Genomic DNA, 15,902 nt, shown 5'->3' with positions numbered 1-15,902 from the left:
TTAGATTGTATACAATGTTAATGTGATTTTAACCCCCTTTTTGCACATAATATATCATAGCCTTCATTACATTTGTTTTCATAGCCTTCAATATGAACATTGTTTGTAGGACATTTTATTAATTAATAAAATCCAAATAGAAAAACATAGAATATACCGCATATTCAACCAAAAAATCATATTTTTTGGTTGAATATATAGTCATATTCATATTCATATGGGTCGTTTTGTTAAATTGAGATTCATACATCATCTGAAAGCTGAATAAGCTTTGCATTTGGTTTGTTAGGATAGGAATCCAGATGCAATCACTTTAAAGACTAATTCAATTATCTTGATTAGAGCACATATGTCTCTACACAATATGGTAGCCTACATTATTAATAATAACTTTGCTTATCAATGGTAACATCAATTCTTACATTATGAACTTAAAAGCTTTCATGTTTATTACATTTTAACAATAAATCTGAGCACGTAATGTGTTAATTAGTTGTTAAATACCTCATTTCTCCAGCATGGTTCGTGTCTCAGTGAATCGGGAACATCTCTCACGTGTTTGTGGCAAAAACAAACAGACATAAAGATATCCAGCATCCAGAGAAAACACTCCACAACTGTCCTTCATTCAACTCTCGGCGATTAATATCAACTTGAACTTGTCTTCAAACGTTCAGCTCATGCAATGCATCCTCTATTTGTTCTTTCTGATTTAAACGGTTAACTAGAAAACTCTTTAGTGTATTACTGACACCTACTGGATGTAAACATGCATTTATTTTGTAATAAATCTCATCCTCTTTCAGATTCTGAAAGCTCTGTTTATACGAACCCTAAACTATAACATTTAATTATGTTTATGAATGATGTTTTCAGCTCATTCATTATGGTGATGTCTGAGATCGTCTGTAAAGTGGCACATTGAGCACATTTTATTGGTGTCGACAGGCTGAAACAAACTACAGGATCATCACCTTGAAACAACATGAATTTAAACTGTTTGAAAAAAATCTTAAATGTCAACCATGAATATATTATATATTCAATTATGTATATACATATATTGAAATTAAGGTTGTGTAGAAGTTAAACAATTTAACAAGATAATCTGGCGATTCTGATAATAAATGTTTAGTCATGATTCAAACCAAATCACACACCATTGAATGTTTTCATGTTTGTCTTGTAAATCCTTTATTTGTACACACTTGCAACTTCCTGCAGCAGTTTTAATGGCATTTTAAATCATCTATAAATCAAGAAAACTCATTTTACAGCTTCTATTAACTACAGCCACTGACTCTTTACAATCAGAACACAATATAGTAAACATTAGTTAATAAATAAATGACATGAATGTCTTATTCAAGCAGATTTTGCATGCAGGACATATACAAATCATTATTGACACTGTGTTAGATAGTGCTGACATTGGCAAAATGTTAGATCGGATGGATCTCCACATCAGAAATATCAGATCCAACTACAGCCGTCGGATCCTGTCAAAAGATATTAGTTTTGCCTGGTGTCCAAAACCAGTAAACCCAGTCAACAGCACATGTTGTCTGAAACCCAAAACTCTACTAACAGCTTTATCAGCCTGAGAGCTTGACTGAGAAAGCCTGGGGACAGCAGAAGCATGAGATGAAGTGATAATAAAAAAGCAGAGCTTATTGAATAATCTTAGTTATATACGTTTCAATGCTCAGACTTTGCCAGTACAAATTTAACAAGTGTTATTATACCAAAGCGAAACAATGGAAATGTACTGCTTCGTAGTCCTGTGACATTAAACCCTTGAAATGGAGACATTCCTCTTCCTCATGAAGACAAACATCTCTTTAAAACACCACTCTTTTAGTTCCTTAATAAAAACAAGTCTTTCTAGTTTTCGTAGCATTTCACCAAATTCACAAAGTTAAACTAGATGATATTGTGCTTTTGAGAGCAACACCCACTGATCAATATAGAGAACTGGATTGCTCATGACATCATAAAAATTGAAGCCGCTGCGCCGCCCTATTGGTATTTCAAGCTCATGCGTTCTATTGAATTAATAGCAAATTATATAAATTTTATTGAGAAAACATTGCCTATAAGAGACACCGTTTTTATATCTGAAGTACATTCTTACAACGCAAACGCCCTGAGCATGTTATTCGTTTTAGTAGGGAATTTCCCCTGCTTATTAAAAAGTTATATTCATATTCATTACAGCAGACAGACGGACGAGACACTTCAGCGTATGCATTACAAATGTCAAAGTGCGCATTCTGAAATCGGAATAAAGTTGTGTTGTGTCGTATTGTTTTTGTCCATACAACAGACTAGACTAAATGCAAACGTTTCAACAATGATTTATTATCAGCATGCGTTTCAAAGCAGATAATGATTTAAACGATGGTTAAATTAATAAGTAATTCAACAACATGTAGTGCAATATAGTAAGAGGCTTGTTATCATACACCTATCAGGCATAACATTATGACCACTGACAGGTGAAGTGAATAACATCAATTATCTTTTCATCACGGCTCCTGTTAGTGGGTGGGATATATTAGGCAGCAAGTGAACATTTTGTCCTCAAAGTTGATGTGTTAGAAGCAGGAAAAATGGACAAGCGTAAGGATTTGAGCGAGTTTGACAAGGGCCAGATTGTGATGGCTAGACGACTGGGTCAGAGCATCTCCAAAACTGCAGCTCTTGTGGAGTGTTCCCGGTCTGCAGTGGTCAGTCTCTATCAAAAGTGCTCCAAGGAAGGAACAGTGGAGAACCGGTGACAGGGTCAAGGGCGGCCAAGGCTCATTGATGCACGTGGGGAGCGAAGGTTGGCCCGTGTGGTCCGATCAAACTGCTCAAGAAGTGCTGATAATGCTGGTTCTGATAGATAGGTCCATGCTGACCTGTCCACCGCCGAAAGTGCCAACAGTGGACACCTGAGCATCAGAACTGGACCACAGACCAATGGAAGAAGGTGGCCTGGTCTAATGAATCACATTTTCTTTTACATCACGTGGATGGCCGGGTGCGTGGCGTGGATGCACTATGGGAAGGCAGTGTGATGCTCTGGGCAATGTTCTGCTGGGAAAGCTTGGGTCCTGCCATCCATGTGGATGTTACTTTGATATGTACCACGTACACCCTTTCATGGAAACGGTATTCCCTGGTGGCTGTGGCTCTTTCAGCAGATAATGCGCTCTGCCACAAAGCAAAAATGGTTCAGGAATGGTTTGAGGAGCACGAGTTTGAGGTGTTGACTTGGCCTCCAAATTCCCCAGATCTCAATCCAATCGTGCATCTGTGGGATGTGCAAAAAACAAACAAGTCCAATCTATGGAGGCACCACCTCGCACCTTACAGGACTTAAAGGATCTGCTGCTAACATCTTGGTGCCAGATACCACAGCACACTTTCAGGGGTCTAGTGGAGTCCATGCCTCGACGGGTCAGGGCTGTTTTGGCAGCAAAAAAAGGCTTTCCTCTAGCTCAAACAGTAGAGCATGGCGCTAGCAACGCCAAGGTCAAGGGTTCAATCCCCAGGGAAAGCAAGAACTGACAAAATGTAAAATGTGTACCTTAAATGCATGCAAGTCGCTTTGGATAAAAGCGTCAGCCAAATGCATAAATGTAAATGTAAAAACGGGACCAATAACACAATATTAGGTCATAACGTTATACTTGATCTATATATATTGTATAGGTTATTTGAATAGTGTTTGCAGCTAAACACATTTATGTGTTAATTTTTAGTATTTCCTCCATAATTATATTCATAAAGAAATATATTTTTGTGTTTGGTCAGTTACCTGTGTTAGCAGTGTGCAGTAGACACACCCACATCAACGATTTCAATATATGATTTCTCCTCTATGAAAAGACCATAAACATTACATATAACATCCAAATTAACTATTCATTTACATACATATATCGTAAAACTAATCCTGTGAGACTGAGACGCTGCAAATCGGGTGATTTTGGGTCAATGATGCCGTAGGGAATAGTAAGATGGCCGCTCGAACACTTCCGGTGGCTTCACCGCCTGATGCGCGATAAGCAATCCATTCATTCATTTAGATCAGTGGCATTTAAAAAAAAAAATCTCACAACATTAACATGACTTCATTTGACATGAAAATTAAATGTTCCTCACGGTGACGACTTATGACATTTCTTCTTGTGCCGAAGAAGGCTTTTTGAATGTCTAAAACTCTTCTCACATTGAGTACAATGCAACTTCTGTTCCGTATGAACTGGCTGATGCTCTTTCAGGTGAGCAGACTGAGTGAAACTCTTGTCACAAACTGAGCACTTGTAAGGTTTTTCTCCAGTATGAATTCTTTGGTGATTTTTCAGATGGTCAGATGTAATAAAACTCTTCCCACACTCCAAACACACATGGTTTTTCTCACCGGTGTGTGTTTTCTGGTGCCGTTTACAATGTTCCAGCCGCGAATAAGTCTCTCCACAAAATGAACACGCATAAGGCCTCTTGTTTGTATGAACTATCAGGTGTTTTTTTAGATTTGACGACATTTTAAAGTTTTTACCACACTGATCACAGTTAAATGGCTTTTCTCCAGAGTGAATGCGCAGATGATGATACTTGAGATTGGATTTACATGTGAAACTCTTCTCACACTGAGTACAGCGGTACGGCTTCTCTCCAGTATGAAGTCTCTCATGTAATTTCAAGGATCCAGACTGAGTGAAACTCTTGTGACAATATGAGCACTTGTAAGGTTTTTCTCCAGTGTGAATTCTTTGGTGCTGTTTCAGTTGGCCAGATGTAGTAAAGCTCTTCCCACAGTCACAACACACATGATCTCTCACTTCATCATGTGTTTTCTGTTGCCGTGTTAAACTGTTCGACCATGAAAAACTCTTTTGAGCTTTGAAGTCATGTTCCTCCTTAACTTCATTCAGTTCTTGTCGTTGTTCCTTCACTTCCAGCTGGTCTAAAATAAACATTAAGTAGTTAGAATCAGTTACCTTAAGGTTTTCTCAACAGTCAACAATGAAGAATCAAGATTGGACACCAACCTATTTGTTCCTCAGTATCTTCATGTTTTATTCTGGATGGATCTGGATAACTCATGTCTTCAATCTCCTCTTTAATAAACTCCATCTTTAACAGTCACACAGATTTCAGCTGCTACACCTGGAGTTTGTCCTTCTCTTGTAGGATGATGTGGATATTCCCAGTATTTATTGGTGAATTGTTGTGGGAGGGGCTTCACTGCAGGCGTGAACTGTGATCACTGTGAGATACAGGACCAGACCTGGAAAAATCAAAAACAAGGGACTAAATATATATCCAATTACCTTTATTACTCTGAAATTATATGAATATATTTGCACTAGAGCTGCAACTAACGATTCTTTTTTTCTGTCGACTAATCTAGCGATTATTATTATTATTATTATTATTATTGATTAGTCGACTAATCTAACGATTATTTTTCCAGATTAATCTGATGATTCTTTTTTTACTGATTATTGTATTTCAAAGAGGGTAGTGAATTTGTATATTATTTTAACATGAAATCAACGAATGATGACAATATTAATTGTATTTCAGGAAGGGTAGTGTACTTATGCCATTTTATAATGAAATATATGAACACAAGAGGCATTTTAAACATTAAGTATAACTAATGATACTATTCATCATAAAATGTATACAGAGTAGGCCTAATTAGGAAATGTTGTTTACTATAATAGTTGAGTATGATTTACTTATTGATTTGCGTCAATAGTAGGCCTAAACGAAAATGCACTTGTATTTATCTGCAAAAGGTTCACATACAGGAGCTTTCAGATAGTGTTAATGTATAACTAGTCGTCTATTTTGAAGATATGTGCATAAACAACGACTAAAGCTGCCAGAAGTTTTTGCCCAAACGTCAAAAACACATTTAAATGATTAAAACTAGAGGCATATCTTAACTTTAATGTTACTTTAATCATGTAAACTACCTATATACAGCATGTTGTATATGCATGTGTTTGGGACAGAGGGGAACCCGGTCGCATTTGTAGCAGATATATGCTGCCCATAATAAATAAAAGCACGAGACGTACTGAAGTCGGAGAAGAACACCGGAAAATGTGACCGAATGGACAATATTCGTCTGTATTTGCAATACACACGCCACGGTTCAGGTGCGAGAGACAAACACTGGCAGTGTGAACCCGGCGTTACAGAGCGAACAAAGCAGTTTTATTCGGCTTCTGTTTAAAGTACTCCCACACTTTTGAATGTCACGGCCTGGCTTTATATGATAAATGATCATTTTCACTATGCCCGGGAGCAGAAGCTGCCATTATTCTAAATCTATTCTATTCTAGAATGTAAATAATGTGACGCGTCGATGTATTTTCGTAGTCGACGTCATCGATGATGCCTAATTTGCAGCCCTAATTTGCACAGAGTAAGGCTGTGTATTATTACTATATAAAATAACATCTATGTATGTTATTCAAACTATTTCAGATGTTATTTTTTTATTTTATTTTCAGATGCCATAGTTAAAACTTTGTAAAGTAAAATATCTAGCTTCCGACGGACCACCTTCCGTATTCAACTTACACAGAAAGTGTAACGCCTCTCACAGTTCAAAACGTTTACGCTACATCCGACGTCATCGGCGCCAGTTGCGCTTTTTTGCAAGTTGAATACGGAAGGCATCCCTCAGAAGCTAGATATTTTACTTTATAATGTGTTAAATATGGATATTTGGATATAAACAAAAACCCATCGATTTGCTTCTTGGACGCACTTTGTACTTCAGCTTTTCACTGCCATTATAAAGCTTGAAAGAGCCAGGACATTTTTTAATATAGGCCTAACTCTTTTTTTAACTTACATTAGAAATTACATTAGAAACCTAGAAAGAAGAATTGAAGTTTATTAAATATCAACACTAAAACTCTAGGTTCAAAGTGTATTAAAAGCCCAACTGGCATAAAATATACATGTATCATACACAAACAGCAAACACAACATTCAGACACAAAACAAATGTAAAAGCCTTACAGCAGAACGAACGTCTATACCAATTGCTTTTAAGTTTAGGCAAAATATAGCGTATAGCAGAAGGAAGCATTTTAAATGGTTATATTATACCGGGTACAAAATACCTCATCTATCGAGATGGTTCATGTCTCTGTAATCTCTCACGTGTGACAACGAAGACTGTTTCCAGCATCCAGCGAAAATACAACTGTCCTTCATTCAAACTCTCACACGATCGTAACTGCCTTAATATTAACAAATACTTAAACTGAAAGTCTTCAAAACGATCCGCACTGGTCTAGCTCTTTTGAGAAAGCTCTTGTTCTTTTGGATTTATGGCAAACTAGAAACCTCTTTAGTGTATTACTGACACCTACTGGATGTGTAGTAGGGCTACATGCACTAATTTTCGTATTGAATTGCTGAAAGCTCCATATGAATAAACTTTACAATACAATTCGCATATTAGTTTATGTTTGTGTATTGCGAACCTATAAGCGCATGCGCAGTGCGTCAGTCGCCGGGTTCAACCCGAGAAAGACAGTTCAAATATACGGTACCACTCTTGAATTCAACGAGCTCCTTTGTAAGCGGCGTCTGCATGCATATGTGCTTGCTTTTATACACCTGTGGCCATGGAAGTGATTGAAACACATACATGTATTGATTGAGAGGGGTGTCCCAATACGTTTGGAAATAATGCAAATAAACTAAGCCAAACAGCCAGTGATCATGTATTTAAAATGTTTGAAGCAATTCATAAATATGTCAGCCATTTATTTGTATTCATTTTTTTTTTTACATTGAATGTTTTATGTAGACGTTAAACATAATTAAACGAGAATCTGGTGATTCACATAATAAATGTTTCGTCATTGATCTTGCTTGATACAAAACAAATTACAAAACATAAATATTTTAGATTAGATTAGATTCAACTTTATTGTCATTACACAAGTACAAGTACAAGGCAACGAAATGCAGTTTAGGTCTAACCAGAAGTGCAATAGCAGCAAGTGCAGGATATACAATGGATGCGTAAGTGCAGGACATGGATATGTACTGAATATGTATAAATATGTATAAATAGAGAGACGCTATTACTATAAACAGAACTGAATTTACAGGTGAATATGTACAGTGAATAAATATACAGATGGCTATTACTATAAACAGAATTTACAGGTGAATATGTACTATGAATACAATATACAGATGGCTATTACTATAAACAGAATTTTACAGATAGAGGTATACAATAATATGTTAGGCTAATATGAGGAATAGCAGTGGATTAGGGTAGTGCAATAAATTATGGACAGAGCTATCCGGAAAAAATAAAATAAAAAATAAATAAATAATAAAATAAAAAAAAGTGTAAAGTGCAGTGGAAAGTGGTTGCATATTACAGTTAGAAGTACAGTGCAAAATGCAAATGTAAACATTGGTACTATAAATACAGTCGGCAGTGCAAATGAGCATAATCCAGTTAAGATATGGCAGTGTAAGATGCATATGTAAACAGTTGTTACTGTGATAAACAGTCGGTAGTGCAAATAACAAAGTGAAGGAAGATGTGAGGTAGGAGAGTTATCAGTTTATGAGGGAAGTGGATCAACGGGGGTTTGAGTTCAATAAAGAGACAGCTCTGAGGAAAAAACTGTTCTTTAGTCTGCTGGTCCTGGTCCGGTGGATCCTGAAACGCCTGCCGGAGGGCAGGAGAGAAAACAGTCTGTGGGCTGGGTGAGAGGAGTCCTTGAGGATGCTGCGAGCTCGATGCAGGCAGCGTTTCCTCTGGATGTGCTCGATGGCAGGTAGTGGAGTCCCTGTGATGCGCTGGGCAGTTTTCACCACCCGCTGCAGTGCCTTGCGCTCCGCAACAGAGCAGCTCCCATACCACACTGCCACACAGTTGGTCAGGATGCTTTCTATTGCACAGCGGTAGAAGTTCACCAGGATAGCCGAGGAGAGCTGATTCTTCCTCAGTGTCCTCAGGAAGAAGAGGCGCTGGTGAGCCTTCTTGACCAGGCTGGAGGTGTTGGTCGTCCACGACATGTCCCCCAGGAACTTGAAACTGGAGACACGTTCAACAGCCATTCCATTGATGTGGATGGTGTCGTGTGTGCCTCTTGACTCCTTCCTGAAGTCCACGATGAGCTCCTTCCTTTTGGTGGTGTTGAGGAGCAGGTTATTATCAGCGCACCATGTGGCCAGGTGCTGGATCTCCTCCCTATAGGCAGTCTCATCGTTGTTGCTGATGAGCCCAATCACCGTAGTGTCGTCCGCAAACTTGACGATGGAATTAGATCCATACACAGGCTTGCAGTCGGCGGTGAAGAGGGAGTAGAGAAACGGACTTAGCACACAGCCCTGTGGTACACCAGTGTTGAGTGTGATGGATGTGGAGCAGGTGAATCCTGAACGAACATTCTGGGGTCTGTCAGTTAGGAAGTCCAAAATCCAGTTACACATTGAAGTGTTGATGCCCAGGTCTCCAAGTTTGGCTATTAACTTGGATGGGATGACAGTGTTGAATGCTGAGCTGAAGTCAACAAACAGCATGCGTGCATACGTGTTCTTATGGTCCAGATGGGTGAGCACAGAGTGCAGTGCCATGGAAACGGCATCCTCTGTGCTCCTATTTACAATTTACTGCAGCAGTTTTAATGGCATCTTAAATGATCTGAAAACCAAGAAACCTTTATTTTTCAGTTTGTTTATTATTTAACATTTTACAGCTTCTATTATTTTCTAACTACAGCCACAGACTCTTTACAATCAGAACACAATATAGTAAACATTAGTAAATAAGGAAATGACGTTTAAGCAGTATTCAAGCCGATTTAGGAAAGATACAAATAATTACTTAATCGTTTGTATGCAAACAAGTATTTCATAGATGTATGTGAAAAGTCTGAAATGGAGACAGTGTTTCCCTGTTCCTGGAGGCACACCAACAGTCACACTTTGGATGTCTCATTGATCGGACCGCTCTGATCTTGGAGCTGCTGAGTTGAATCAGTGTAGTGTTGGTGTTTCTCCAGAAACATGGTTGGGAAACACAGTCTTATTTCTTATCCATGAAGACAAACATCCCTTGCAAACTCACAATCATATTGGATTAAACAATAGCAAGCATTGCAAGAGTAACGAGTTATATAATATAAAAACTAAATTACACAAATCTTAATAAAATGGTTAAATTATGTCAGTCAAATATTAATAATAATGATTAAAAAAAAACATTGACAACTTCATAATGACTCATTCAAAAAATCCACAGGTTGTTATTGAGAATTTTTTTTCTCGAGCTTCAAACACCACTTTTAGTTCCTCAATCTGACTACAAACAAGTCTTTCTAGTTCAATCCAACGCTCTCCATTGACTTCGCATTGCGTGAGGCTGCCTCCTTGTCATTTCGGACTTATAACAAAAAAACAGAACAATGGCTAAAAGCTGATGTGACATATGTACAGCAAACAAGCTAAAAAACACACAAATAAGTTTTTATAAGCTGTCGACCGTTTAAACGAGCGTTTAAGGAGATAAAAGTGGATACAGGGCAATAAGACGTGAAGCTTCAGCAGGAAGAACCTGGTACACTTTTGGGATCCTGACACTCAGTATGCCTCAGTATGCCTACATGTGCAGTAAACATTTTGTCACTGTTAAGTCAAATATCCAAATGTCAGTTTTATATTTCATATTTCCTCTCTGATTACGTTCCCCTCTAGTGGGTGTAGTTCTCAGAGTAATATAACATGTTGTGCTCTGTCTCAACGGCCTGTATCCACTTTTTTGTCCTTAAACGCTCGTTTTTCGGGTCAACAGCTTATAAAAACTTCTGGGTTTTTGGTTCTGTGTTTTTCAGCTTGTTTGCTGTACACCTTGTCACATATCAGCTTTTAGACATTGTTCTGTTTTTTGTTATAAGTCAAAAATGACAAGGAGGTCCCTACAAGCTATACAAAGTCAATGGAGACGGTTTGATTTAATTCCAGTGTGGCAGAAATTGAAATTTTGATAAGCTCTGTTGAAAAGTTAAAGGGTTTAGTTCACCCAAAAATGAAAATTAGCCCATGATTTACTCACCCTCAAGTCATCCTAGGTGTATTTGACATTCAGAGATATATTAAAAAAGTCCTGGCTAATCCAAGCTTTATAATGTCAGTGAATTGTTGCCTCGTTTATGAAGTCCATAAAAGTGAATCTATCCATCATTTAACAGCTCCACATGGCTCCGGCGGGTTAATAAAGGCCTTCTTAAGTGAAGTGGCGCATTTGTGTAAGAAAAATATCCATATTCAAAACTTTATAAACCAAAATAACTAACTTCCAGCGGAAAGCCGTATGCAAGACGACTTACGGCAAAAGAGTAACCCCTGACACGGTGTACAGGAGCATCACAAGCTTTGACGCCTCTCGTGGATAGTGCTGGGCAACAAACTCAAGCCCCTCTTCTCTTATATAAAAATCCTCTGCCATTTCTCTTTTAAAATTCTCAATTTACTCTTTCACTGTAAATCGATGCATACGGTAATCAGCCGGAAGTTAGTTATTTTAGTCTAAATATGGATATTTTTCTTACACAAATGCACCACTTCGCTTCAGAAGGCCTTTATTAACCCCCCGGAGACGTGTGGAGCAGTTATATGATGGATAGATAGACCTTTATGGACTTCATAAACGAGGCAACAATTCACTGACATTATAAACCTTGGAAGAGCCAGGACCTTTTTAATATAACTCCGATTTTATTCGTCTGAAAGAAGAATGTCCTACACACCTAGGATGACTTGAGGATGAGTAAATCATAGGCTAATTTTCTTTTTTGTGTGAACTAACTCTTTAATATCATTAACATACAATAAGTTGACACTTGGTTTAAATGAACAACTGCTAGTCCACTACAAAACTCTTTAGTCAGGGGCAGCCCTATTATAATTATAGTACTCGTTTTTTTCACAGCCATTTGATCTGGTGAACTACCTTAAAGGGGAAGGGGGGGGGGTTGAAATGCTGTTTCATGCATACTGAGCTTTTTACACAGTTAAAGAGTTGGATTCCCATGCTAAACATAGACAAAGTTGCTCGGCTGCGCTGCAGTCATAGGACTTCACAACATCAACAATGTCACCAAAGAAGTGTGTTTTTGGTTGTCAGGGCAAGACAACCTGTACAGCTTTCCAAAGAACCCAGCGTTAATGGGACAGTGGATTGAGTTTGTTTTTCCGGAGCAGCAACCGAGTTGTACAAGTGTTTTGTTTGTTCCCTGCATTTCAGCTACGATGGTTTTATAAGCAAGGCCCAGTTCGATGCCGGATTTGTAGCTCATCTAATGCTGAAAGATGAAATGAGATGAGATGAGATTCAAGTTTATTGTCATTACACATGTACAAGTACAATGCAACGAAATGAAGTTTGGAGCAAGCCTTCGCGCCACAGCTATTTAAAGCGCCGCCACACGCTCTACATAAATAAAGAAATGTAGATTGCTAAGCATACATGCAAACATTACATACATAGTACACACAGTACACGTGGTCACGTGATGGTATTTTTTGTTGGGAATAGTAAGGGAGATAGGAAGGAGGAAAGGGGAGGCAGACGGTTGGATGGGGGTGAAGTGTGTATGATGCGAGTAAGAGTCTTGAAGATGGACTGGTTCCAGCGATTAAGGTTCACGGTCGTGATATTGACTGAAACTGAGTGTTTCACCCCCCCCCCCTCCCCCCTTTAATGTTTTTCAACAGTCAATAATGAAGAATGGACACCCACCTGTTTGTTCCTCATTATCCTCATGTTTTATTCTGGATGGTTCTGGATCACTCATGTCTTCAATCTCCTCTTTAATAAACTCCATCTTCCCTGCAGGTGTGAACTGTGATCACTGTGAGATACTGTCATTCCACATCAAAGATAAGAGACAAAATATATACTTAATTACTTTTATTACTCTGAAATGTTGTGAGCATATTTGATGTACAGAGTAAGGCTGTATATATTGACTATATAAAATAACATCTGAAATATGCAAGTTCATGTTTGTGTAACCCAGGATTTCTAAACTTTTTTTAAAGAGAAAAAAAAGGACATAACATCACCTGAGATGAACCAAGAAATATTTTGAATAGTTAAATATAGCTGTGATATTAGATTGAGTAAAATAAACAAAATAACAAAATAATTTTATTTGGTAGAGTTACAAATGTCTGAAATCCATGGTGTTTCATAACCAAAACATCCTGAGATGTTGATTTACGACAAACAATTAGAAAATTAGCCAGATTAAAATGATAATCACAAAATATTATAGTTAAGATTTGTGCCCCTGAAGCGTGCCTCATCTCAGTCCTCTTTATTGGCAATTGAATGAGTAGGCTAATGAATGACAAAGCAGAGACAATTTTCCTGTCTCCCATTCAATCCTATAGAGCCTTATTCCTTATATGGAAATGGTTCCTACATAAACAAAACCATATGTTCAAACACAGAACACAGCTTCAACCAAGGACAGAAAGATCCTCTGTCCAGTTTACATATGCTGAGACCAATATAAATTATCAATTATCATATGTCCAAATTATGAAAAGTGCTAGATTTGATCATTCAAACAATGTCAGTCATTTTTAAAGACGTAAGAGAGGGAGTTGGCATGATGAAACATGCAAACATTTTGGATATCTGAAAAATGGGCTAGTTACAGGACAACTAGACTTAAAACTGGGACATGTATGGTGTCAGAGAAAATCGCTTTTCGCTAAAATACAATTAGACAAGACAAGGGCCAGTGTTGACCTGTGTGACCTGGTCTGCCATAGTCTGCAGGGAGAGTAAAAAACAAGTTCTGTGTTACTCATAAGGACATAGGAAAATGGAGAAACTGCACGTTCAAGGCAGAAGACGCATGAGGCTTTAATCTCATAAAACATTCAATCAAATCATTTTAATTATTGAAGGATAAATCTCGGTTAAAAACGTAGAATATGTTCACACTTGTAGTTCGGTTCGCTCAGTTTGTTTGGTCTGAAAAAAAGGCCATTTCGCGAATTCAATAAAGCAACATTCAGCAAATAATTTCATATGCTCTTGAGGGCCACCTGGTGGCGAAGGGGGCCCTAAGCAGCCGCTTAGTTCGCTTATGCCTTGGGCCGGCTCTGCTTGTCTGTGTGAACACTTCACCATTAAAGCATTTACTCTTCGTCTTCATCACCATAGTAGACAAAAAGAATTTTGTTGAAGCCTCTGACTTTGAGAAAGTACATCTTATCACTATGTTTTGGAAATATTTCCTGCTCTAGCTAGAGCTTTGAAGACTTCAACCTTGAGGAAGCTGTGTGTGTGTGTATGTGTACTGGTATTCCATACGGTATGGGGACAAAATGTCCCCACAAAGATGGCAATATCCGAAATCCTCATCCTTGTGGGGACATTTTTTGGTCCCCATGAGGAAAACATCTTATAAATCAGACTAAGTGATGTTTTTTGACAATGTAAAAAAGCAGAATGTCTCATGTGATGGGTAGGTTTAGGGGCAGTGTAGGGGGATAGAAAATACGGTTTGTACGGTATAAAAACCATTACGCCTATGGAAAGTCCCCATAAAACATGAAAACCCAACGTGTGTGTGTGTGTGTGTGTGTGTCTTTCTTACAGGATACCAATGGAGATATGCTATGAGCCAGAAGTCCATGTGTGATACTTTCTAAGTTTATCTATGCCTCGACCAATCAGAATCATAAAACATGAAGTACTGCCGTAGTTTACTGATCTCTGTTAAGAGTATAATAATTATTATTGCTGTATTGCATGTGTGAGCAGAGCGACAGACAAATTATTTTCTTCAGTGAATTTTTCAATTGATTGCATCTGTAGTGATTTTCCTATAATCCAGGGCAAGGTGGAAACTCATAGTTTGGAATAAACAAAGAAATAAAAAACAATGTCCAAACAGCGGTATCCGTTTCAATGCTTCGTTGTCCATTTAATGAAAAATATTACTTACAGTTTTTAAAAGCATATGAATCAATGGTAAGAACCATATGTTTTCACCACCTGTCCCTCTTGATTCAACTCACGGGAAGTTGAATTATCATGTGATATGTACAGGTGACTTAAGCCGCGTTTCCACCGCAGGAACTTTTAAAACATTTAGTAGTTTTGATCAGGACTGAGGTTGATTAACAGATTTATGAAAAAAAAATATTTATCGGACACATTTTTTGTGGATTTTAGTGGATGTCCTTCCAAACCCGTAAGACTTTCCTTCATCTTTGGAACACAAATTTTTTTTTTTTGGTGAAATCAGAGATATTTGTCCCTTCATAGACAGCCTATGCCACTGCAACTTTGACGCTTCAAAAAGTTCATAAAGAGATAGTAAAAAAAAAACATATGAATTGAGTGGTTTAATCCAAATGTTCTGAAGAGACTTGATCGCTTTATATGATTAATATATTAGTCGTTTACAGACATATAAACATTGATCAGCGAGCATAAACAGAAGATCAACCGAAAGCCAGAACAAATCTCTTGCTGAAGCTCAAATGTGCTGCCCGTTGTCTCTTGGTTACACAGCACGTTTGAGCTTCAGCAAGAACCAATGAGGTTCATTCTCGTGTTATGCAGCACGTTTGAGCTTCAGCAAGAACCAATGAGGTTCATTCTCGTGTTACGCAGCACGTTTGAGCTTCAGCAAGAACCAATGAGGTTCATTCTCGTGTTACGCAGCACGTTTGAGCTTCCTCAAGAACCAATGAGGTTCATTCTCGTGTTACGCAGCACATTTGAGCTTCCTCAAGAACCAAAGAGGTTCATTCTTGTGTTACACAGCACGTTTGAGCTTCAGCAAGAACCAATGAGGTTCATTCTCGTGTTACACAGC

General features: G+C 38.0%; 1 long non-coding RNA gene across 1 annotated transcript; it reads right to left on the bottom strand.

Annotated features, from left to right (window-relative positions):
• Positions 1 to 1,173: 1,173 nt before the first annotated feature.
• On the bottom strand, positions 1,174 to 7,350 carry LOC307130007. The gene is made up of 3 exons (XR_013816987.1): positions 7,143 to 7,350; positions 5,043 to 5,281; positions 1,174 to 4,957 (listed from the first exon to the last, which is right to left on the bottom strand). It is a non-coding gene; the product is annotated as an uncharacterized lncRNA (long non-coding RNA).
• Positions 7,351 to 15,902: the final 8,552 nt, after the last annotated feature.

The sequence above is a fragment of the Gobio gobio genome (assembly GCF_949357685.1).
Source record: "Gobio gobio genome assembly, chromosome: 8".
Lineage (NCBI taxonomy): Eukaryota > Metazoa > Chordata > Actinopteri > Cypriniformes > Gobionidae > Gobio > Gobio gobio.
This window is presented reverse-complemented; position numbering and strand designations above follow the sequence as displayed.